General features: G+C 42.2%; 1 long non-coding RNA gene across 1 annotated transcript; it reads right to left on the bottom strand.

The window, feature by feature from the left end:
• Positions 1-19,845: 19,845 nt before the first annotated feature.
• LOC129852777 (uncharacterized) lies at positions 19,846-22,009 on the bottom strand. The gene is made up of 2 exons (XR_008759048.1): positions 21,283-22,009; positions 19,846-21,019 (listed from the first exon to the last, which is right to left on the bottom strand). It is a non-coding gene; the product is annotated as an uncharacterized LOC129852777 (long non-coding RNA).
• Between the last annotated feature and the right edge of the window lie 4,432 nt (positions 22,010-26,441).

Raw genomic sequence — 26,441 nt, forward strand, 5'->3', positions numbered from 1 at the left:
ACTGGGGTGGAGATACTTGACCTGGAGCCAGTGGGTTTGGTGACGAATATGAAGCGAGGGCCAGCCAATGAGAGCATACAGGTCGCAGTGGTGGGTAGTATATGGGGCTTTGGTGACCAAACGGATGGCACTGTGATAGACTACATCTAATTTGAGTGTTGGAGGCTATTTTGTAAATGACATCGCAGAAGTCAAGGATCGGTAGGATACTCAGTTTTACGAGGGTATGTTTAGCAGCATGAGTGAAGGAGGCTTTGTTGCGAAATAGGAATAGGATTCTAGATTACATTTGGGATTGGAGATGCTTAATATGAGTCTGGAAGGAGAGTTACAGTCTAAGCAGACACCTAGGTATTTGTAGTTGTCAGAACCGTCCAGAGTAGGGCGGGCGGGTTGGGCAGGCGGGTGCGGGCAGCGATCGGTTGAGAGCATGCATTTCATTTTATTAGCATTTAAGAGCAGTTGGAGGCCACAGACGGAGTGTTGTATGGCAGTGAAGCTCGTCTGGAGGTTTGTTGACACAGTGTCCAAAGAAGGGCCAGAAGTATACAGAATTGTGTCGTCTGTGTAGAGGAAATCATCAATTGAAATAATTTCATTAGGCCCTAATCTATGGATTTCACATGACTGGGAATACAGGTGTTGGTCACAGAAACTTTAAAAAAAGGTAGGGACTTGGATCAGAAAACCAGTCAGTATCTGGAGTGACCACCATTTGCCTCATGCAGCACGACACATCTCCTTCGCATAGAGTTGATTAGGCTGTTGATTGTGGCCTGTGGAATATTGTCCCACTCCTCTGACATGGCTGTCTGAAGTTGCTGGATATTGGTGGGAAGTGAAACACACTGTCGTACACATCTATCCAGAGCATCCCAATGCTCAATGGGTGACATGTCTGGTGACTATGCAGGCCGTAGAAGAACTGGGACCTTTTCAGCTTCCAGGAATTGTGTACAGATCCATTCAACATGGGCAGGGTATTATCATGCTGAAACATGAGGTGATGGTGGCAGATGAATGGCACAATAATAGGCCTCATGATCACGTCACAGTGTCTCTGTGCATTCAAATTGCCAATGACAAAATGCAATTGCGTTGTCCATAGGTTATGCTGGCCCATACCACAACTCCACCGCCACCATGGGGCACTCTGTTCACAACGTTGACATCAGCAAACAGCTTGTCCACACGACGCCATACATGCTGTCTGCCATCTGCACGGTACAGTTTTTGGGTTCCAAAGTGGTGCAGCCGTCTAAGGCACTGCATCTCAGCGCTAGAGGTGTCACTACAGACACCCTGGTTCGAATCCAGGCTGTATCACAACCGGCTGTGATTGGGAGTCCCATGGGGTGGTGCACAATTGGCCCAGCATTGTCCGGGTTTGGCCGTCATTGTAAATAAGAATTTATTCTTAACTGACTTGCCTAGTTAAATAAAATGTAAAACAATTATTCAACTGCTGAAACCAGGATTCATCTGTAAAGAGCACACTTCTCCAGCGTGACAGTGGCCATCGAAGGTGAGCATTTGCCCACTAAGGTCAGTTTTGACACCGAGCACGCAGATGAGCTTCCTTGACATGGTTTCTGACAGTTTGTGCAGAAATTATTTTGTTGTGAAACCCACAGTTTCATCAGCTGTACGGGTGGCTGGTCTCAGGTGAAGTAGCCGGATGTGGAGGTCCTGGGCTGGCGTGGTTACACATGATCTGCGGTTGTGAGGCTGGCTGGACGTACTGCCAAATTCTTTACAAAGACGTTGGATGCGGCTTATGGTTGAGAACATTCATTTCTCTGATAATTCTGGATCCTATTTTGACAGGTTGCACATCAAAATATCAATCATTCCTTTCCTGGATATGTTAGATGATATGTTATTTTTTCATAGGCTACCATCTCATTTGTTTTATCGTTGAATTTGTTGTTATCGAGCAAAATTGTTTGATCCTTAACATAAAAACGGGTCAATTTATCGCGATATGGATTTTTGTCCAAATGGCCCAGCTTTAGTATGTACTGCTGTCTTTTTATGCAACTGGGCACACATCCATCAAAATAGTCTTAAAATCAATACGTTCTGTGTGAGTTACAGAATTGGCATTTACTGTATGTCAGAGAATTGTAGAAATTCAAATACAAATCAAATCACGTTTATTTGTCACATGTGCCGAACAGCGAAATGCTTACTTATAAGCCCTTAACCAACAATGCCGTTTTAAGAAAATACCTAAAAACAGTTAGAGATAAGAATAACAAATAAAATCAGCTAAAAAAGAAACGTCCTCTCACTGTCAACTGCATTTATTTTCATTTATTTTATGTGTAAATATTTGTATGAACATAACAAGATTCAACAACTGAGACATAAACTGAACAAGTTCCACAGACATGTGACTAACAGAATAATGGAATAATGTGTCCCTGAAAAAAGGGGGGGTCAAAATCAAAAGTAACAGTCAGTATCTGGTGTGGCCACCAGCTGCATTAAGTACTGCAGTGCATCTCCTCCTCGTGGACTTCACCAGATTTGCCCGTTCTTGCTGTGAGATGTTACCCCACTCTTCCACCAAGGCACCTGCAAATTCACGGACATTTCTGGGGGGAATGGTCATGGCCCTCACCCTCCTATCCAACAGGTCCCAGATGTGCTCATTGGAATTGAGATCCGGGCTCTTCGCTGGCCATGGCAGAACACTGACATCCCTGTCTTGCAGGAAATCACGCACAGAACGAGCAGTATGGCTGGTGGTATTGTCATGCTGGAGGGTCATGTCAGGATGAGCCTGCAGGAAGGGTACCACATGAGGGAGGAGGATGTCTTCCCTGTAACGCACAGGTAGATTGCCTGCAATGGCAACAAGCTCAGTCCGATGATGCTGTGAAACACTGCCCCAGACGATGACGGACCCTCCACCTCCAAATCGATCCCGCTCCAGAGTACAGGCCTCGGTGTAACACTCATTCCTTCGATGATAAACGCGAATCCGACCGTCACCCCTGGTGAGACAAAACCGTGACTCGTCAGTGAAGAGCACTTTTTGCCAGTCCTGTCTGGGTTTGTGCCCATAGGCAACGTTGTTGCCAGTGATGTCTTGTGTGGCCTGCTGGAGGCCTGCTGGAGGTCATTTTGCAGGGCTCTGGCAGTGCTCCTCCTTGCACTAAGGCGGAGGTACCGGTCCTGCTGCTGGGTTGTTGCCCTCCTACGGCCTCCTCCACATCTCCTGATGTACTGGCCTGTCTCCTGGTAGCGCCTGCATGCTCTGGACACTACGCTGACAGACACAGCAAACCTTTTTGCCACAGTTCGCATTGATGTGCCATCCTGGATGAACTGCACTACCTGCACTACCTGAGCCACTTGTGTGGGTTGTAGACTCCGTCTCATGCTACCACTAGAGTGAGAGCACCGCCAGCATTCAAAAGTGACCAAAACATCAGCCAGGAAGCATAGGAACTGAGAAGTGGTCTGTGGTCACCACCTGCAGAATCACTCTTGTTTTGGGGGGTGTCTTGCTAATTGCCTATAATTTCCACCTTTTGTCTATTCCATTTGCACAACAGCATGTGAAATTTATTGTCAATCAGTGTTGCTTCCTAAGTGGACAGTTTGATTTCACAGAAGTGTGATTGACTTGGAGTTACATTGTGTTGTTTAAGTGTTACCTTTATTTTTTGAGCAGTGTATATAAAGATATATACACAGTGTAACGTCCTGACCAGAGTTCTTATGTGTTTTGCTTGTTTAATGTTGGTCAGGACGTGAGCTGGGTGCGAATTCTGTGTTGTGTGTCTAGTTCGTCTGTTTCTGTGTTCAACCTAATATGGTTCTCAATCAGAGACAGCTGTCAATCGTTGTCCCTGATTGAGAATCATATATAGGTGGCTTGTTTTGTGTTGGGGATTGTGGGTGGTTGTTTCCTGTCTATGTGTTTTGTCTGCACCAGATTGGGCTGTTTCGGTTTGCCACATTTTGTTATTTTGTTATTTGTTAAGTGTTTAGTGTTCACTGTTTATTAGTTTTATTAAACATGTTGAGCACTGGCTACGTTGCGTGTTGGTCCGATCAATGTTACACCCTCTCTTCTCGTGAAGAGAGGGAAGGCTGCCGTTACACACAGGACACGACAAGACAAAGACAAAGACGCCTGACTGCTACGCCATCTTGGAAGAATGACTCAGGGATGTGAATACTTATGGAAATAAGATATTTCACTATTTAATTTTCAATAAATTCACTTTGTCATGTATACTGTACGTAATTAAATAGTATGCATAATGAACCTGTCACCACTACAGCAGTGACACTGGGATGATAATAAATTGTTGCCACGTCAACAACTGCATCCATCCCAATTATACAAACATCCAAAGCATTGGATAATGAATAAACAAACCTATACACTTCCATGTATGATGACGTGATTATCAGTCTCCTTACTCCATTCAACAATACAGATCGTCCTTGATAAACATCTGAAACATCTGATAATTAATAAATCAACCAGAAAACATCTATTTATGGTGATTATCAGTCTCCCTACGTTATTCATAAGAGTGTCTTGCCCACCTGCTCTCCACGATAGTCTAATTAATAAAAACGTTACTGGATTTAATTGGCGTCTCCTCTCCATCTGCTCCATGGTTTCTGAGAGGGATAGAGTAACCAGCATTCAGTAAGCCTCGTCTGAGCTATAACAGCCTATAGGATAGAAGCCTATCTTCTGTTTCTAGCGTGAGGCAGCTTGATTTACAAAATGTTCATTGCTGAGGACTGTGATTATTTTTCTTGATTATATTGTTTTTTATTTTAAATTGTATACTGAATGCCAAGAAGAGATGCATCAGGTTCCATATTTTGTCTTTTGTATGACTCAACCGGTGATCAAACCCCCAACCTGGTCAAGGCTTTCGACTCTGTCAATCACCACCTTCATATTGGCAGACTCAATAGCTTTGGCTTCTCAAATGACTGCATCGCCTGGTTCATCAACTACTTCTCAGATAGAGTTCAGTGTGTCAAATCGGAGGGCCTGTTGTCCGGACCTCTGGCAGTCTCTATGGGGGTGCCACTCGTTGGCTGGCACTCACTACATATCCATCGCCAAACCCACTGGCTCTAGGTCATCTATACGTTTTTGCTAGGTAAAGCCCGCCTTATCTCAGCTCACTGGTCACCATAGCAACACCCACCCGTAGCACACGCTCCATCAGGTATATTGCACTGGCCATCCCCAAAGCCAACACTTACTTTGGTCGCCTTTCCTTCCAGTTCTCTGCTGCCAATGACTGGAACGAATTGCAAAAATCTCTGAAGCTGGAGGCTTTAATCTCCCTCTCTAACTTCAAGCATCAGCTGTCAGAGCAGCTTTCCGATCACTGTACCTGCACACAGCCAATCTGTAAATAGCACACCCAACTACCTCATCCCCATATTATTACTTACCCTCTTGCTCTTTTGCACCCCAGTATCTCTACTTGCACATCATCATCTGCACATCTATCACTCCAGTATTACTGCTACGTTGTAATTATATTCACCTCTATGGCCTATTTATTGCCTACCTCCCTACTCTTCTACATTTGCACACACTGTACATAGATTCTTTCTATTTTTCTTTTCTTTTGCGTTATTGGCTGTACATTTGTTTATGTGTAACTCTGTGTTGTTGTTTTTGTAGCACTGCTATGCTTTATCTTGGCCAGGTCGCAGTTGTACATGAGAACTTGTTCTCAACTGGCCTACCTGGTTAAATAAAGGTGAAATTATTATGTTTTTAAATACAAAAACCTTCCAATATCAACAAAACAAAGGAGATGATCGTGGACTTCAGGAAACAGCAGAGGGCACACATCCCTGACAAACTGAAATGGTCCACCCACACAGACAGTGTGGCTTGGCACCTAAATCCCTCACTAACTTTTACAGATGCACAATTGTGAGCATCCCGTCGGGCTAAATCACCGTCTGGTATGGCAACTGCACCGCCCGCAACCACAGGACTCTCCAGATGGTGTTGCGGTCTGCCTAACGCATCACCGGGGTCAAACTACCTGCCCTCCAGGACACCTACAGCACCCAATGTCACAGGAAGGACAAAAAGATCATCAAGGACAACAACCACCAGAGCCACTGCCTGTTCACCCCGCTATCATCCAGAAGGCGAGGTCAGTACAAGTGCATCAAAGCTGGGACCGAGAGACTGAAAAACTGCTTCTATCTCAAGGCCATCAGACTGTTAAATAGCCATCACTAGCACATTAGAGGCTGCTGCTGCTGGAATTCTTAATTCCATTCCTTTACTTAGATTTGTGTGTATTGGGTATATGTTGGGAAATTGTTAAATATTACTTGTTAGATATTACTGCACTGTCGGAGCTAGAAACACAAGCATTTCGCTACACCCTCAATAATATCTGCTAAACACGTGTATGTGAACAATAAAATTTGATTTATCAGGGCGGACACTTTAACCACAAGGTCACTGAGTTCATGTTGAGTAGGGTACATGCCACAGTCTAATGATTAACTACAACATTCCTTTAATTGGCTGCCAGCTGTCTGTCTGTCAGAGTGAGGGATAGACCACCCAACAGGCATGCTTACACCCAGGGGCGTCGCTAGGCCTATTTTAGGGGGGCTTTATTCCCTCCTTAAATATTAATTTGCCCCCTAAATAAATCAATATTTCAGTCAATATCTTTTCTCTGTGATTTTTATTTTTATGTCAACCGTTCCATCGCATCTTAAACTTCTTACCGGGTGGGCACTGGAGGGGGCTGCTGCTGCAGAGGTCTACTTGTAGCTAACATTTTGGTTAACGTTAGCTGCTGCTGTGGCTTGAGACTGCTAACTAACAGTAAACTGACAGGAAAGGCTCTGACAGGACAGATTCATGCAGATAGGCTACGATGTGAATTTGCGGTAAGTTAGAACAGAGAGAGAGCGTATTCACTACTATAGACTTTGGTCATAATCAAAGCTTTGTTAACCAATACGTTTGTATGTGAGGCTGCCTGTAAGTTACAGCGTAACAGACGTTGCGAGCTAGCTAACGGTAACGATGTCTTTTAAATTCGAAATAAGTTATGTGGCAATGATATCTAGTTAACGTTGTATTTAATGTCGTTTTGCAATCTGTGCCAGGCTATAAATGAGACAGATGACCTAACATCATGCACATATCTTCTCATACTCAATTGCTTTCATTCAGTAGACCATTGCAAAACAATTATAAGTAGGTCATGTGTAAAAAAGATGACATAGTGTTGATTACAATGTCATTGTATTATCCTCAATTTCTCAACGGTAGGCTAGCTAAACGACTAACCTTAGATGGATATACTCTTGGATATATTCTTCAAGAGAGGCAACGCCAGCAGCTCTGCCGAAGGCCAATCCGGTGAGAAATTAAGATTGCAAACAAACAAATTAAAATTTAAACTGATTAATCACCTATTAAGCCTTGAGTTATTGTAAATATGAGTTTATTAACAATACATGTCAAAACCCAACAGACAAGAATGAGGGAAAGAAGCTGGAGGCTGACAGGGCTGAGGGAGCATATCTGATGAAGGTTAGTGATTTTTTTTTTAAAGCGAGTAGATGTTTAAGCTTTCAGTTAAATTTGTACAGCACATGACAGCATGTCTTACTTTTGTTAGGCATAAATACATTATGGGTCATGCAGAAAGAGAGGCTTCTACGCAAGGCAGAGATCAACATACGAGCTGTATATGTAAGAGAGAGCAAGCATGCCCAGAGAAAGAGGAAGAGCGAACAGATCCAGACAGGGAGGGACAACAAACAGATCCAGAGAGGGAGGGACAACAAATAGATCCAGAGAGGGAGGGACAACAAACAGATCCAGACAGGGAGGGAGGACAAACAGATCCAGAGAGAGAGGGACAACAAACAGATCCAGACAGGGAGGGACAACAAACAGATCCAGAGAGGGAGGGACAACAAATAGATCCAGAGAGGGAGGGACAACAAACAGACCCAGAGAGAGAGGGAGAACAAACAGATCCAGAGAGGGAGGGACAACAAACAGATCCAGAGAGAGAGAGGGACAACAAACAGATCCAGAGAGGGAGGGACAACAAACAGATCCAGAGAGAGAGAGGGACAACAAACAGATCCAGAGAGAGAGGGACAACAAACAGATCCAGACAGGGAGGGAGAACAAACAGATCCAGACAGGGAGGGACAACAAGCAGATCCAGAGAGGGAGGGACAACAAAGATCCAGAGAGAGAGGGACAACAAAGATCCAGAGAGAGAGGGACAACAAACAGATCCAGAGAGAGAGGGACAACAAAGATCCAGAGAGAGAGGGACAACAAACAGATCCAGAGAGAGAGGGACAACAAACAGATCCAGAGAGGGAGGGACAACAACCAGATCCAGACAGGGAGGGAGAACAAACAGATCCAGACAGGGAGGGAGAACAAACAGATCCAGACAGGGAGGGACAACAAGCAGATCCAGAGAGGGAGGGACAACAAAGATCCAGAGAGAGAGGGACAACAAACAGATCCAGAGAGGGATGGACAACAAACAGATCCAGAGAGAGAGGGACAACAAACAGATCCAGAGAGAGAGGGACAACAAACAGATCCAGAGAGGGAGGGACAACAAACAGATCCAGAGAGAGAGGGACAACAAACAGATCCAGAGAGGGAGGGACAACAAACAGATCCAGAGAGGGAGGGACAACAAACAGATCCAGAGAGGGAGGGACAACAAACAGATCCAGAGAGGGAGGGACAACAAACAGATCCAGAGAGAGGGAGGGACAACAAATAGATCCAGAGAGGGAGGGAGAACAAACAGATCCAGAGAGGGAGGGACAACAAACAGATCCAGAGAGGGAGGGACAACAAACAGATCCAGAGAGGGAGGGACAACAAACAGATCCAGAGAGGGAGGGACAACAAAAAGATCCAGAGAGAGAGGGACAACAAACAGATCCAGAGAGAGAGGGACAACAAACAGATCCAGAGAGAGAGGGACAACAAACAGAACCAGAGAGGGAGGGACAACAAACAGATCCAGAGAGAGGGAGGGACAACAAACAGATCCAGAGAGAGAGGGACAACAAACAGAACCAGAGAGGGAGGGACAACAAACAGATCCAGAGAGAGGGAGGGACAACAAACAGATCCAGAGAGGGAGGGAGAACAAACAGATCCAGAGAGAGAGGGACAACAAACAGATCCAGAGAGGGAGGGACAACAAACAGACCCAGAGAGAGAGGGAGAACAAACAGATCCAGAGAGGGAGGGACAACAAACAGATCCAGAGAGAGAGAGGGACAACAAACAGATCCAGAGAGGGAGGGACAACAAACAGATCCAGAGAGAGAGAGGGACAACAAACAGATCCAGAGAGAGAGGGACAACAAACAGATCCAGACAGGGAGGGAGAACAAACAGATCCAGACAGGGAGGGACAACAAGCAGATCCCAGAGAGGGAGGGACAACAAAGATCCAGAGAGAGAGGGACAACAAAGATCCAGAGAGAGAGGGACAACAAACAGATCCAGAGAGAGAGGGACAACAAAGATCCAGAGAGAGAGGGACAACAAACAGATCCAGAGAGAGAGGGACAACAAACAGATCCAGAGAGGGAGGGACAACAACCAGATCCAGACAGGGAGGGAGAACAAACAGATCCAGACAGGGAGGGAGAACAAACAGATCCAGACAGGGAGGGACAACAAGCAGATCCAGAGAGGGAGGGACAACAAAGATCCAGAGAGAGAGGGACAACAAACAGATCCAGAGAGGGATGGACAACAAACAGATCCAGAGAGAGAGGGACAACAAACAGATCCAGAGAGAGAGGGACAACAAACAGATCCAGAGAGGGAGGGACAACAAACAGATCCAGAGAGAGAGGGACAACAAACAGATCCAGAGAGGGAGGGACAACAAACAGATCCAGAGAGGGAGGGACAACAAACAGATCCAGAGAGGGAGGGACAACAAACAGATCCAGAGAGGGAGGGACAACAAACAGATCCAGAGAGAGGGAGGGACAACAAATAGATCCAGAGAGGGAGGGAGAACAAACAGATCCAGAGAGGGAGGGACAACAAACAGATCCAGAGAGGGAGGGACAACAAACAGATCCAGAGAGGGAGGGACAACAAACAGATCCAGAGAGGGAGGGACAACAAAAAGATCCAGAGAGAGAGGGACAACAAACAGATCCAGAGAGAGAGGGACAACAAACAGATCCAGAGAGAGAGGGACAACAAACAGAACCAGAGAGGGAGGGACAACAAACAGATCCAGAGAGAGGGAGGGACAACAAACAGATCCAGAGAGAGAGGGACAACAAACAGAACCAGAGAGGGAGGGACAACAAACAGATCCAGAGAGAGGGAGGGACAACAAACAGATCCAGAGAGGGAGGGAGAACAAACAGATCCAGAGAGAGAGGGACAACAAACAGATCCAGACAGGGAGGGAGAACAAACAGATTCAGAGAGGGAGGGAGAACAAACAGATCCAGAAAGAAAGGGACAACAAACAGATCCAGACAGGGAGGGAGAACAAACAGATCCAGAGAGGGAGGGAGAACAAACAGATCCAGAGAGAGAGGGACAACAAACAGATCCAGAGAGAGAGAGGGACAACAAACAGATCCAGGGAGAGAGGGACAACAAACAGATCCAGACAGGGAGGGACAACAAACAGATCCAGACAGGGAGGGAGAACAAACAGATCCAGAGAGGGAGGGAGAACAAACAGATCCAGAGAGGGAGGAACAACAAATAGATCCAGAGAGAGGGAGGGACAACAAACAGATCCAGAGAGGGAGGGACAACAAACAGATCCAGAGAGAGGGAGGGACAACAAACAGATCCAGAGAGGGAGGGAGAACAAACAGATCCAGAGAGGGAGGGACAACAAATAGATCCAGGCAGGGAGGGACAACAAATAGATCCAGACAGGGAGGGACAACAAGCAGATCCAGAGAGGGAGGGAGAACAAACAGATCCAGAGAGGGAGGGACAACAAACAGATCCAGAGAGAGAGGGAGAACAAACAGATCCAGAGAGAGAGGGACAACAAACAGATCCAGAGAGGGAGGGACAACAAACAGATCCAGAGAGGGAGGGAGAACAAACAGATCCAGAGAGGGAGGGAGAACAAACAGATCCAGAGAGGGAGGGAAAACAAACAGATCCAGAGAGAGAGGGAGAACAAACAGATCCAGAGAGAGAGGGAGAACAAACAGATCCAGAGAGGGAGGGAGAACAAACAGATCCAGACAGGGAGGGAGAACAAACAGATCCAGAGAGGGAGGGAGAACAAACAGATCCAGAGAGGGAGGGACAACAAACAGATCCAGACAGGGAGGGACAACAAACAGATCCAGAGAGGGAGGTACAACAAACAGATCCAGAGAGAGAGGGACAACAAGCAGATCCAGAGAGGGAGGGACAACAAACAGATCCAGAGAGCGAGGGACAACAAACAGATCCAGACAAGGAGGGACAACAAACAGATCCAGAGAGAGAGGGAGAACAAACAGATCCAGAGAGGGAGGGACAACAAACAGATCCAGACAGGGAGGGACAACAAACAGATCCAGACAGGGAGGGACAACAAACAGATCCAGAGAGAGAGGGACAACAAACAGATCCAGGGAGGGACAACAAATAGATCCAGACAGGGAGGGACAACAAACAGATCCAGAGAGAGAGGGACAACAAACAGATCCAGAGAGAGAGGGACAACAAGCAGATCCAGGCAGGGAGGGACAACAAATAGATCCAGAGAGGGAGGGAGAACAAACAGATCCAGAGAGGGAGGGACAACAAACAGATCCAGGCAGGGAGGGACAACAAATAGATCCAGGCAGGGAGGGACAACAAATAGATCCAGAGAGGGAGGGAGAACAAACAGATCCAGAGAGGGAGGGACAACAAATAGATCCAGGCAGGGAGGGACAACAAATAGATCCAGGCAGGGAGGGACAACAAATAGATCCAGAGAGGGAGGGAGAACAAACAGATCCAGAGAGGGAGGGACAACAAACAGATCCAGAGAGAGAGGGAGAACAAACAGATCCAGAGAGGGAGGGAGAACAAACAGATCCAGAGAGGGAAGGACAACAAACAGATCCAGAGAGAGAGGGAGAACAAACAGATCCAGAGAGGGAGGGAGAACAAACAGATCCAGAGAGGGAGGGACAACAAACAGATCCAGAGAGGGAAGGACAACAAACAGATCCAGAGAGAGAGGGAGAACAAACAGATCCAGAGAGAGAGGGAGAACAAACAGATCCAGAGAGGGAGAGAGAACAAACAGATCCAGAGAGGGAGGGACAACAAACAGATCCAGAGAGAGAGGGACAACAAACAGATCCAGAGAGAGAGGGAGAACAAACAGATCCAGAGAGGGAGGGAGAACAAACAGATCCAGAGAGGGAGGGACAACAAACAGATCCAGAGAGAGAGGGACAACAAACAGATCCAGAGAGAGAGGGACAACAAACAGATCCAGAGAGGGAGGGACAACAAACAGATCCAGAGAGGGAGGTACAACAAACAGATCCAGGGAGAGAGGGAGAACAAACAGATCCAGGGAGAGAGGGACAACAAACAGATCCAGAGAAAGAAAGTAATCACCCCGCTGCAGCAACTCCTTCCAGAAATGAGAGCAATTTAGGTGACAAAGACACAGGGCCCAGACAACTTAAGCTGAATAGCTGTCCACACGAAAGTTTTGGTACACAGAAAAGGGCATTTCAGCACTGCTGGTTTGAGAAATACAATTGGGTAGAGTACTCTGTCCACAAAAACGCAGCTTTCTGCTTTCCAATGTAGAGCTTTTGGCAAAAACATTACATTTCATTATTTTGTCAGTAAAAATTGTAAAAAAGCTTTGTTTATCTTTGGTAAACATGAAATGGCACAAAAGCACAGAGACAGTGTTGTGGCATGGCAAAGCTACCAGGCAACTAGCAGTCATGGGAACCTTGCTCAGATTTTAACAGCTGCTCATGCTAGTGATATTGCAGAGAGAAGGGAGTATCTGAGGAGAATTGTTGCGGTCACCTCAATGTTAGGAATACAGGGACTCTCTTTCCGAGCCAATGATGAATCTAGTAAAAGCACAAATAGAGGGAACTTTCTTGAATGTATGGCGCTTTTGAAGGAGTTTGACCCTTTCCTGCAAAGGGACAATACTCCATCAAATGGGACGTATCTCTCTCCAGAATCTCAGAATGACATGATCGAATGCTGTGCTCAAGAGATTATGGACACCATGGTCTCTGAGATGTCAAAGTCTGGAATGTATGCCATAATGGCGGATGGGGTCAGGGATGGGCAGTCTGAACAGTTGGCTCTGTGTGTTAGGTTTGTGACAGAGGGGAGGGACAGTTATGTAGCGTTTACTAGCACTAGCAGGTATACATTTCACTAATTGTGGTTGTCCCCCCCCACTCCTGGCTCTCTCTTCTCCTGTAGCTCCAAGGCAAAGATATTGGTCTCTACTATGTCTCCCACCAGCTCCTCTGTCAGAAACAACTTGAAGCACTCTGCTTCAGATGGAAATGGTAAGGGGCTTTGCACTCCAGACTGGGACTCATCAAAGCAAACAGCAGGGCCAGGACGGGTGAAATGGCTGTCAGCCTTCCAGCTACCACAGAACTCCTGTACGTCATCCATTGTCGGTCTGCCTCCATCACCACCAGCATCTTTAAAGGGAACTGGGACTTTGTCAGTGGACAAGGGGTCCTCAGATTCAGGGTTCTCAATGGCTGGGGGGGGGGGCAGCTCCTCACTGTCACTGTCAGAATCTGATTCCTGGCTTTCATACTCAGACTCATTGTCAGAATTTAAAAAATATATCCAGAATTTCCCGCATTTGTGACTTGTCTCCTTTTTGAAAGACATTGCTAATGCTACAGCTTAGCTCATTAGCTACACACTGAATGTCTCAGAGTGGGAGTGAGAGGTTATGTAATTGACTGCCGGCACAGCGCCATTTGTATCAATAAATCACTATCAGAAAATGTTTTGTGTGGTAGTTATTGATATATTTACTGTTTTATTCTCATGTTTTCAAGTAACGGTGATAAATCATGCATTCCGATTCTTGCATAGATTGTAATGGGCACATAGTATGTGTGTAAAATACTTTTTTGAGGGTTGTACTGATTATGATGAGCTAAGCTAATTCCAGCTATGTGTGTGGAGCCATGTTTGTTGACATACAATGCATTCTGGGTTTCACGTAATCGTCTGTCTGACCAAAGATGCTATAACAAAATGAGGTGAGTAATGGAGTTCTCAAAAAACTCCTATTTTGAGAACTTCAGGAAGTGAATGGTGGGATGTGAACGATGGTAGACGACACACCCCTTCAAAATGCATACTATAAACAGACCAAACTCATCTTGTCTTCTCTTATCTTTGGTTTCTGTGAGGAAAGAAAGCATGGCGGCACGATGAAACTAATCGTAGGATTACTTTCGAATTCTAGAAAGTGTTTTAATCAATTATTTCGATCAATGGTGATCTCACCCGTGATGTGATTAATTATAAATAGTAATTGATATTAGCTAATTCATGATGTAGTTTGTCAGCCGAGAGTTATACAAATATGACCGCTTGTGTTGTGTCAATCTTTCCTCAGTTAGCGCTAGGACAAATGTAGCCCACATTTTTCCAGTTTTGATGATTGTGTTATGCTATAGATACTTCTGTGAATGTCTGAACATTGCATCCAAAAATAAACTGCTCACATTGTGGACATAACTTTGTAAGGACTGTGTTTGTGTAAATAGTTTCTGATAAAAGTGTGGCCAGCTCAAATGCTGATTGTTGCGTCATTCGAAACTGTCCGTTCTAAATAAGCATTCTAAATAAGCGTTCTAATCACATGGGTGTGATCGTATGCTTCCGGGACCGCTATAGAATGATCACACCCGTGTGATGGTACGTGTGAAAGGGTTAAAACATTTTAATTATGAATCTTGTACCTATGTTTTGTCATCTGAAGTTGCTGAAATCCATACTTTTTCAATAAATATTAATCAAATACTACCACCGCTTGTTTGCTCAATGCTGTTGCTCTAAGATGGCAATTGAATCTCAGTAAGGAAACAGTCGGTGGTTGTCTTCAGTGACTTGCAAAAGTATTCACCCCCTTGGTGTTTTTCCTATTTTGTAGCATTACAACCTGTAATTCAAATGGATTTTTATTTGGATTTCATGTAATGGACATACACTAAATCAGAGGTGTGGACTCGAGTCACATGACTTGGACTCGAGTCACTCGAGTCACAAATATGATGACTTGCAACTTGACTTTGACTTTAACACCAATGACTCGTGACTTGGACTTGAGCCTTATGACTCGACCTGACTTGACACCCTCCCCAAGCCCAAATAAAACAAATTATGCTATTAAAAAAGTGTGCAGCGCATCAACTCTTCATTTAACGGATTACAGTTTGAATCGGACAGCAGCCAATTAAATTGTGCCAGCTGAGAAAAAGTTGTGTGTGGCAGTGCAGGGGAACATCGTCGGGTGAATTCAGATGGAGCCCTTGGAAAGATGATACCCCAAATTATTATTTTCGGATATAAAGACGATGCTGTATCAACAAAAAATGAATTGCAACTTGCAAAACATGCGGGAAGAAAATTACAGACGGAGGCGCAACAATTTCCAACTTTGTTCGACATTTGAAGCTGCACAAAGAATGGTAAGTCGTGGCTAATATAGCCAACAGCTATATATTTTATTACTTTACTGGTGTATCATGTAGGCTAACGTTAAATCAATGAGCCTCCACACACACAGTCAGTCAGTGAGGGAACGTGATCATTGCACCCAAGATTGAGCTACAACTGGCTAGGCAGTTGGTAGCCTAAATCCTGCCTGATGTTACTGCTGTTCCTAAAACCATTGACATACGTTAGCCTACTGTAACCACACAGATCGAGAGTGTTTGTGTGTGTGTTAAGGTTGGGCGATTGTGTACAAGCCAATATCGCCCGATTGCACCCCATAGCGATCCTCGATAGTCGATCACTATTGGGGTGGTGTGTCTTTCTCATGGCTACCTATGTATTTCCATGGAAATATAAAGTTTATTTGGAAAGTAATAAATATATAGATATTTTTTTAAACATTCATGATTTGCGTAAATGTAATATAATATTACTCTTGTTAAAAATATGAAATGGTATTACATTTGGTGAAGAGCACATTATGACTTGTTTAGGACTCGAAACTCAACTTGACTTGATACTTGACGGTCTTGACTTGAGACTTGACTCGGACTTGCCTGTCTTGACTTAGGACTTGACTTGGGACTTGAGTGCTAAGACTTGAAACCTACTTGTGACTTGTAAAACAATGACTTGGTCCCACCTCTGCACAAAATAGTCCAAATTGGTGAATTGAAATTTAAAAAATGACTTGTTTCCAAAAAAGTATTATTCTTTAAATGGAAAAGAGGTGCGTGCATATGTATTCACCCCCTTTGCTATGAAGCCCCTAAATAAGATTTGGTGCAACCAATTACCTTCAGAAGTCACATAATTCATTAAATAAAGTCCACTTGTGTGCCTTCTAAGTGTCACATGATCTGTCACATGATCTCAGTATATATGCATCTGTTCTGAAAGGCCCCAGAGTCTGCAACACCACTACGCAAGGGGCACCACCAAGCAAGCGGCACCATAAAGACCAAGGAGCTCTCCAAACAGGTCAGGGACAAAGTTGTGGAGAAGTACAGATCAGGGTTGGGTTGTAAAAAAAATATCCCAAACTTTGAACATCCCACGGAGCATCATTAAATCCATTATAAAAAAATTGAAAGAATATGGCACCACAACAAACCTGCCAAGAGAGGGCCACCCGCGAAAACTCACAGACCAGGCAAGGAGGGCATTAATCAGTAATGCAACAAAGAGACGAAAGATAACCCTGAAAGAGCTGCAAAGCTCCACAGCAGAGATTGGAGTATCTGTCCATAGGACCACTTTAAGCAGTACACTCCACGGAGCTGGGCTTTATAGAAGAGTGGCCAGAAAAAAAGCCATTGCTTAAAGAAAGAAATAAGCAAACACGTTTGGTGTTCGCCAATAGGCATGTGGGAGACTCCCCAACATATGGAAGAAGGTACTCTGGTCAGGTGAGACAGAAATGTAGCTTTTTGGCCATCAAGGAAAATGCTATGTCTGGCACAAATCCAACACCTCGCATCACCCCGAGAAAACCATCCCCACAGTGAAGCATGGTGGTGGCAGCATCATGCTGTGGGGATGTTACTCATCGGCAGGGACTGGAAAACTGGTCAGAATTGAAGGAATGATGATTGACGCTAAATACAGGGAAATTCTTGAGGGAAACCTGTTTCAGTCTTCCAGAGATTTGAGACTGGGATGGAGGTTCACCTTCCAGCAGGACAATGACGCTAAGCATTGTCGTGGTAATTTCCTGTATTACTACGTGATGAGAGCAAACCACACACAAGTCAGAGTTATATTTAAAAGTCCATCTTTAATTATATATGAGCTTTACCATGGCCCTTTTTGACTCTCAGATCAATTCAGTGTCTATAAATGAATTCTCTGAGAGTCCCTACAAAACAATTCTTAGTATCATTTATAGCCAAGATACACCCCCTCCTAACTTACATGACGAACCACAGATCTTAGTAACAGTTCACAAAGAACCTTTTACTTGAAAGAGGAGTATCCCATAGCTAGATAGCATTAGCTATAAATTTTCGTTCAGTTTGGTCTCCTAAAACGAGGTTCCAATCTCGTGCTTGGTACCAAAACATTACCTCATCCAATGGCATATATCAATTGTCAATTCTAGATACTCCCATCTCAAATACACCCCCTCCTCTCCCCACTCATAGAGAAGCTCACTAAGGGGAGTGACCCTCTAGGTCATATACCATGAAAGATAAGTTCAACACATCAGAGGGGTAATACAATGGTTCCAGACACTGCCATTCTCCTCCCCTCTCTGGGCCCCAAGTGTCTTTTCCCTAGAGAGAAAGGAAAATGCAACTGCCGACAGTATAGTTCAAAAAGAGACATTCTAACTGACAAGTATCTCACATAAGCATAATATGAAAGTAAATAAAACATCTTATTTGTCTATGTTACCTAACTAATTCTGATTCAGCTACGACAGCATACTGCTAAAGCAACACTCAAGTGGTTTAAGGAGAAACATTTAAATGTCTTGGAATGGCCTAGTCAAAGCCCAGACCTCAATCCAATTTAGAATCTGTGGTATGACTTAAAGATCGCTGTACATCAGCGGAACCCATTCAACTTGAAGGAGCTGGAGCAGTTTTGCATTGAAGAATGTGAAATAATCCCAGTGGTTAGATGTGCCAAGCTTATAGAGACATATCCCAAGAGACTTGCAGCTGTAATTACTGCAAAAGGTGGCTCTACAAAGTATTGACTTTGGGGGGGGGGGTGAACAGTTACACACGCTCAAGTTTTCAGTTTTTTGTATTATTTCTTGTTTGTTTCACAATAAAACATATTTTGCATATTCAAAGTGGTAGGCATGTTGTGTAAATCAAATGATACAAACCCTCAAAAAATCTATTTTAATTCCAGGTTATAAGGCAAAAAAATAGGAAAAACCTACCTATTGTTCACCTAATACCTTTTTTGCACTATTGGTTACTACTATTTGCACTATTGGTTTTGCACTATTGGAGCCTGTAAGTAAGCATTTCACTGTAAGGTCTACACCTGTTGTATTCAGCGCACGTGACAAATAAACTTGGATTTGATTTGGCATAACTTTTGGTCAAACGATTATGCATATTTTTTTTTATCATGCAGTTAATTTACGAAAATTGCGATTTAGCAAACTAGCTGACTAGCTAACATTAGCTATCTGGCTAGCTTTATGGGTGTTGTTTAATGTTTTAGGGACTCCTAAAACAACCAGCAACCAAGCTGTCGTCTTGTGAAACTGGATGTAAAGAATCTAGCTAGCTAAAGCATTTACTGCAAATTGAATGTACAATTTTGTAAGCTTCCTTGCTGATATTTGCCATGCAATGTAGATAGATTAAATAACGTAGCTAGCTGTGTTCTTGCTTATGGTGCAGTGGAGGATAAAAATACCTGTATGCCTATGGATGTGTAGCTAGCTATCTAGCCGATCTGTGTATGGACCCAAATGTTTGGTATAGATATTAGTTCAGAAACTAGCTATTAACCTCAGCTATCATAGCCAGTTGTATCAACTTAAAAACAGTCTGACATTAATGAAGCCTATGGATTGAGTAGAATATAATATAACTTTGTGCCAAGAATGCAAGTCCTATATACTTGTAGTTATTACCATGCATGAGATCTTCACATTGTAGCCTGTACACTTAATATATTCACTGATCATATACTCTACCTTGGCCAATAAAGGTGCAGTTCAGGTATGAATGTCTGACATTATTTTTCAGTCATATCCAGTACCAGGAGTATCAAATTCCAGCCTATGAACGATGCTGTGTCTGCATGTATGTATTACAATTATACACTTCAACAGTGTTTACCAATCTTGGTCCTGGGACATCAACGGTTACACATTGTTACACATTGGAACTAATAGACTGGAAACAGGATTTAAATAGTTGAAGGTTGATTTGTAATTCATTATTACAGAAATACAATTTGGAAATAACAGTACACTACCCTTCCTATGCATCATGTAAATACTCTAAAACCTGTTCATCTCAATATCTAATGCCCTTCATCTGCATTGATCTGATACACACAGGATAGGTGTAGTATTTCATCAAATGAGACTTAATTTCAACCAGTAGAGAATGTGAAACACTTTATTAAAGAAGTTCATATCTAAGTGCTATAAATACATGCATTAATATTATAATTGTAATATTATAAATACAAGTTCAATCTGTACTTCAATGCACATCTGTTGTGAATTATAAAAACAGAGGAAGAAAGAGTAGGTGGTGAGGGAGGTGTAAAAGACAGAAAGGGAAAGAGGTAAGAACATAGGAGCAGGGATATGATTATTGAATCAGTGCTACCCAAATATTCTCTCAGTTCATCACAATTACATAATAGTGTCTCTAATCGGCCCGAAGGTTATCTTAAAAGTGGGTGAGGTAGCGGTGATGGGACCGGGGGTTGGCGAGAGACTGTTATTGAGAAAATAAGGTAGTTAAAAAGACAGTGTTCAACAGGAATCTATGTGTGCGGCCTCACCTGGTGTCCACACTACACTAAGTGGCTGCAGAGTACTTTAGGAATGGACACATGAGGACAAACAAAATATCGTGGTAATAGAAATAATGACGTGCTTTATTATTCTGATGGTTGGCCCTCTTACCTTTTCTTTGAAGGTGGAAGGAGCCACAGTTATATACCTGAGCCTGCTTATGAGTGTGTAGGTATGGCTTATAGGGTGTCTAATTGTTCTACATTTCTTTCAATATGGGTGATTTAAAATAGCCTGTTTTGTTTTTGTACAGACATCACACCCTTACCCAAACAGCACCCTCACCTGAGAAGTAGAAATCAAAGGGAGAAACTGGGAATTGAATAACTGCAGTTGACATAGCTAAGTAAATGGAAGAATACTCTTATTGCAATGTGAATGGCTCTTAAAATAGCCTTTGGTTGTGCATAGTGTAGTCTATGGTGTTGCCAAGGAACAGCACCCTCTTTGAAGAAGTAGGAGGTGACGAGCTCCAGCACATGGATTGCCTCTCTTGCTGCGTTGTTGGACCCCAACCTTGAAACATCCTGCAGAGCAGCATGCACTTCTCAGCAGCACTTCTCTGGCACACGGCGGCAATCTGCAGATCCCCTCCTGGTCCTCGTATCCATCCTCATGAAGTTATGCAGGACACAGGTAGCCTTCACACACGTGAATTCGTCTCAGATGGCCCTGGTCACCCAACCTTGCAGTGCCCTATACGTTAACTGTAGGCAATGGTTTTGAAGGAATCTCCAATTACAAGGTATCTGTGGGAATATCGAAGATAATGTAATTAGACTTTTACCAGGTCATTGTGGATTACTAAAGTATAATATCCCTGAAAACAAATCATGATAATATTGGATTGATAGATGCATGGGCACACACGTGCATGTGTAGCATGTGACAATAACAGGATCATATCAAGGATAGCATCACAAATGAATACATAAATAACACTTGAAGCTTGATGATGAGTTGATCATTTGAATGAGCTGTGCAGTGCTAAGGCAAAAACAGAAATGTGCACCCCTTTGAGTCCCCAGGACCAGGACAGAGAACCACTGCTCTTCATTGGGACCTCTTCATATGTAGACTGGCTTTCATAGCTCTCTTTATCTGAGGACAGAAAACCTCACAAGAAACAGACTTCATTATAGTCAAATTACACCACACCGAATATTATGTTGCTATTATCTCCATCCTCACATCTAGGGACAGGAACTACACAAAAGTACCTGCCCTATCTAGAATAGCCTACTCTCTCACTGACAGTTGGGGTTGTTATCTTTTCACCCTCCTCCATGGCTGTTAGCTAGCTACATACAAATGCATTTTGAGTTTGTTTTTTACAGTGATAAATATATCAAGATAGCTAGCTAATATTAAGTTAGGTAGATGGTGATATTTCATTCACTTAGCTAGCTATCTATACAGTATGTGAAGTTGGCTGGGTAGCTAGCTAGCCAACTAGCTAGCTCATTTAGCAGCTCATTTGAGTTAGCCTGCACCATAGCTAATTAGCTAATAATAAATACTTTTTTACATTTTAGAAATGTATTTACTTACTCGAATAGGTTCTCCTAGCCATGTGGAAAATTGGAAACAGGGCAGTAAAGTTTGTTTGTCACCAGATCGTTGTAGAGGATATTACTATTGAACTAACGTAAACTCAACCCATTCCGTACAAATGTGCGCAACCGCGACATTCAAACAGTGCTGCAAAGATAACTAATGGGACTGTAGCGACAGTGTTGACTTCAACATCGGGGGTGTGAACTACGTTTCTATTCAAGTGTTGATCGACATGGTAATGGATCTATAGTATTGGAGAAAATTGGAAAAAACTGACCCTCCGTTACATCGTGACGTGTCATGCCGTAACGTACAGCACGCGTGAAGCAACTATTTCTGTCTTACAATCTCTCTCCACCAGGTGTAGCACTTCTCTCATCGTTTAAAAACAAGAAATGGACATTGACGGTTTTATTTTATTTTTTATTTTATGGTAATACAAAAATCAACTTACATTGCTACATCAAACATGTCTAGCAAACCAAACACAGGTATTAACAATGCTCAAACATACAAAAAATATAAAAAATAAAATACAAAAAAGAAACAATTTAAGTGCAATTATATTCACTCTGAAAATATCTTATTATAATGATTCATGAAGATGTTATTCTTGTTGTTATTCACTAGGGTTAGGGTTATAATAAGATAATTAAATTCAATCAGAAAAATTTGTAATTTTGGTATAGAATTTTGGAATTTTTGTTTGTGTATAAAGTATTTGGCAACAAGAATAAAACAATTAACAATCATTTCAGTGGTTTTGTTATCATTGCAATAGTAACATATTATATATTTTATGTTAAAATTATAGGCAGTGTTCATAATGGTAAATAAGTACTTTGCAAGGTTTTCCCAAAATTCTGACACAAATTTACATTCAAAGAACAAGTGAGACAGATTCTCACCTTCTTTTTCACAGAAAACGCAGATATAATCAATAGCCACAAATTTGGAAATCATAGAGTTACATGGATATATCTTATGTAAAATTTTGAAGTGCACTTCCTTAACTTTGTTTGGTATACAATATTTGTAAGGCCTTAACCATGCATTTTTCCAGACAATGTCAGGAATAAGCATGTTTCAGAAAAACTTTCCTCTCGGTGTAAGTTGGTTTTGTGAAGGAAGAATTTGTCTTATATATTTATTACAACAAGATTTCTCAAGTAAGCCCACGCCTTCCAATCTGAGATAAACTTCTGGATAAACTTCTGGATAAACTTCTTGATAAACTTTGTGATCATTCCCCAAATTAAGATGACTTTTCATAAGTGTAGTTAGAGCACTGGGAATGGCTTTGATCACAGAAATAAACTCTCTGAAAGGTATTGGAAACTCTTTCATTGTTATAAATTGTTCATATGTGAGAATATTACCCTTGTTGTCGAAAATATCTAGAACAAAGTCATTATTCCTCTCATGCCAGCTGGGGTAGAACAATGACTTATTCCTTACAGTAATGTCTGAATTATTCCACAAAAGAGCTTTATGAGGGGAAAAATTGTGCAGGAAACATATTTTCCAGGCCATTAAAGCTTGTTGGTGAAACCTAGCCAATTTAGCAGGTAATCTTTCAGGAATATAATTACATTTCAGTAAAAATCGAAGACCTCCCAATTTATTAAACACATTATTTGGAATGAAATACCATATTGAGTCAGTATCGAGCAAAAAAAATTTCAGCCAGTTTATCTTGAAAGTGTTATTTATGTCAACAAAATCCAATACGTCTAGACCGCCTTCAGCTCTTTTGTTAGAAAGGACAGATTTTTTTAGTTTGTGAGACTTATTTTTTCCAGATGAAGTCAAGAAAGGTCTTATTGATCTCTTTACAAGTAGCTGGATTTACACATAACGATATTGAGGGGTACACAAAACGAGACAGTCCCTCTGCATACAAGCCATACAAATTTGCATCATTCAGAATATCTAGAGATAGAAGTTCCACAACCAAAATTAATAAAAATGGCGAAATTGGGCATCCCTGTCGTACACTTCTGTTGATATTAAATCTTTTGGAAGTATTAAGGTTTAGTAGCACAGAACTATTTATATCTTTGTAAAACATGTGAATTACTTTAATAAAATGTTCCCCAAATCCAAAAAGTTTAGGAAACCTAAAGAGAAATGCATGTTCAATTGTGTCAAATGCTTTACAGAAGTCCAGAAATAGGACAACCGCATCTGAGTCAATTGCATCTGAATAATCTATAAGGTCCAAGACTAAACGAATGTTAGAGCTTATGTGACGGCCCTTCATAAATCCTGTTTGAGTCTCATTTACAAATGGTATCTATTCCTTTCTTTAATCTTTTGGCATAAACCAGAGCAATCAATTTTTAATCAACATTTAATAAAGTAATTGGTCTCCAATTGTCAATGAGAGAAGGGTCTTTATCAGGCTTCGGAATCAATGAAATAAGGCCCTGTTTCATAGTGGAGACCATTTCCCCATTTTTAATGCAATCTTGAAACATATTGAAAATCGGGTCTTCTAGCAACTCCCAAAACTGTCTATAGAATTCAACTGACAGGCCATCAGGGCCAGGTGATTTCCCTTTTTTCATTGAATTCAGAGCCTCTCTAATTTCTCCAATTGACACAGGTGAATCGCAAACTGAGTGGAAATCATCCTCAATTACAGGGACCCAATTCTGAATGTGGCAAATGTAGCTTTCACAACCATCTTCCTGAAATTAAGAGCTGTAAAGGTTTTCGTAAAAGGAATTGACAAATGATGATATTGTAATGGGATCTTTGCATAAAACATCGTTCATTTTGAGTGCAGTTATAGATTTTCTTTTGTAGTTTCTCTTTTCAAGTGCAAAAAAGTAACTAGTGTTTCTTTCCCCCTCTTCAATCCATTTTGCTCTTGATCTTACAAAGGCGTCCTTTGCCAGATCCGTGTAAGTCTGTTCTGATTCTAGTTGTAAAGACCTGAACACAGACTCCTCTTCTTCAGATAGATTATCTTTCTTTAGAAAACTGTCCAGCTTGCTCATCATCTCCTTTTCTCTATGGTTCTTTAATTGAATCAGCTCTTTGGCGTGTTTAATGGCTACAACTCTGACTTTATATTTGAAAAATTCCCATCTACTTCTATGACCCAAGTCTTTTCTTGCAAAAATATCTTTAGCTAATGATTTGATGTTTTCAATGAGATCAGTATCTTTAAGAAGTGTATTGTTTAATTTCCAATACCCTCGAGTGCCTTTAGATTTTTTAGTAGCTTGTAAATTCAGGGAAATCAAGTGATGATCAGAAAATGGAGCCAACTGATGATCTACATCTATAACAAATTGTAACAAAAAAGGGGAAATTAGGAATAAATCTATTCTAGATTTACGTGACATAGTTTTGTTGGTCTAGGTATAACCCTTAGCATCCGGATTGAAATAACGCCAGGCATCCTCAACACAGAGATCCTTGCATAATGTAGTAATAATGTTACTATTTTGAGGGTTTTGACTCGTTCTAGGAGGAAAACGATCAACAGATGCATCAGGTGTTTCATTAAAATCCCCTGAAATAATTAGAAAAGCCTCTGAGTATTTTATGTTTAAATCCTGTACTTTCCTGGTAAATTGGGTAAAAAGGGTCTTATTAGGAGGATGTGAGTTATGTACATTACAGATGATAGTTATACATTACAGATGATAAAAATAGCATTGTCAAGTTTAACAGTTACTATGACCCATCTGCCGTCTTGTGAAGATGTGGATTCTAGAATGTCACCTTTAAACTTGTGAATAAGTGTCAAAACACCAGCAGAATGATTTGATCCATGACTGAAATAGGCCATATCTCCCCATTGTGCTTTCCAAAATTTCAAATCACTTTCACCCGAATGAGTTTCCTGAAGAAGGTCCTGAAGAATTACAGTATAAAAATAAAGCTTTCCTTTTTGTAGGATTTCTCAAACCCCTAGCATTCAGACTAACGATATTGAGTGAATTGAAAACGAACTCCTGCATTAAAAAAAATTCCACACAAATTAGATAACAAGTATTAATATGAACAATAAAACAATCAGTGAACCTTGAGAGGATTACTCGACGGAAAACTACGCTCAGCTGAGGTAGCGGTGGTTAACAGAATAACACATCTATTTACTTCCTTTTCTTTGGCAAGTGTTTATAAGTTGTAGTTCGAAAGGTACATGTATTATTGGCAGTACATTAACTGTACTCATGGTAGTACTCACAGTTCCAATTTGGTTCATGTCAATAGAGTTACCCAGTAATCATTCTTCCTTCGATAAACGCGTGAGGGCCCTTGAACCCCGCCTTCTTTCCCTCTTGTCGCGCTTTCTGTATCAGCGGCCACAGTTTCTCTCTGGCAGCCTGATCCTGCGGTAACAGAGCTTCTTTGATGCAGAGTTTCTTCTCGTCCAGAAACTTGTTCCCCGTGGCCACTTTCCATATGATGTCCGTGTAATGGCGCATAGTTAAGCGCATGATGATATTGCGAGGGGGTCCATCAGATCTTCGTTTCCCAAGTCGATGTACCACATCAATCACGTCTCTTAGCCTGTCTTTGATGCATGGTGCCACTTTTCCCAGGATATTAATAACTACTTCTCTAATATCCTCTCCCTCTACTTCTTTAACA

Source organism: Salvelinus fontinalis, chromosome 4 (genome assembly GCF_029448725.1).
Source record: "Salvelinus fontinalis isolate EN_2023a chromosome 4, ASM2944872v1, whole genome shotgun sequence".
NCBI classification, from domain to species: domain Eukaryota; kingdom Metazoa; phylum Chordata; class Actinopteri; order Salmoniformes; family Salmonidae; genus Salvelinus; species Salvelinus fontinalis.